This window comes from Morus notabilis, unplaced genomic scaffold (assembly GCF_000414095.1).
Source record: "Morus notabilis unplaced genomic scaffold, ASM41409v2 Scaffold294, whole genome shotgun sequence".
Lineage (NCBI taxonomy): Eukaryota > Viridiplantae > Streptophyta > Magnoliopsida > Rosales > Moraceae > Morus > Morus notabilis.
The window spans coordinates 320,622-321,146 of NW_010365149.1; positions in this window are offsets into that span (position 1 = coordinate 320,622).

Consider the following 525-nt stretch of genomic DNA (forward strand, 5'->3'; position numbering starts at 1 on the left):
GGAACAACTTCCAGATCAGTTAAGAATTTCTAGAGTCATGTTGCTTTCTTTTGTTGCTTCACAAGCTGCTACACATTAACTCTTAATGATAGAATTAGCAATCACAGTTTGCCAACAACCTTTCTTGTCATGACTCATAGTCAAAGTCTATGTATACCGCGAAAGATAACTCTTTCACTAACTAAACTATGTTATAGTTTCTTATTTTTCTCATACACTTAAGGATGCACTACATGGCTACCCAATGATCGAATATTAAGTTCAACTGACAACGACTGACCACTCCCACTGAATATCAGATATTTGGACTTATAAAGAATAAGAACATCTTTTTTTCTTTCATTTGAAACATCTTGGTTTTGATCAAATCCATAAGACTTAATAGCCTTATCAAACCGGACGTTCCATGATCTAGAGCTTGCTTCAATCCATAAAATGGATCTCTACATCTTGCAGACTTTCTGCTCTAGGCCTTTCTCTATGTAACCCTCTGGCTGATCGATATAGATGGTTTCCTCAAGATAG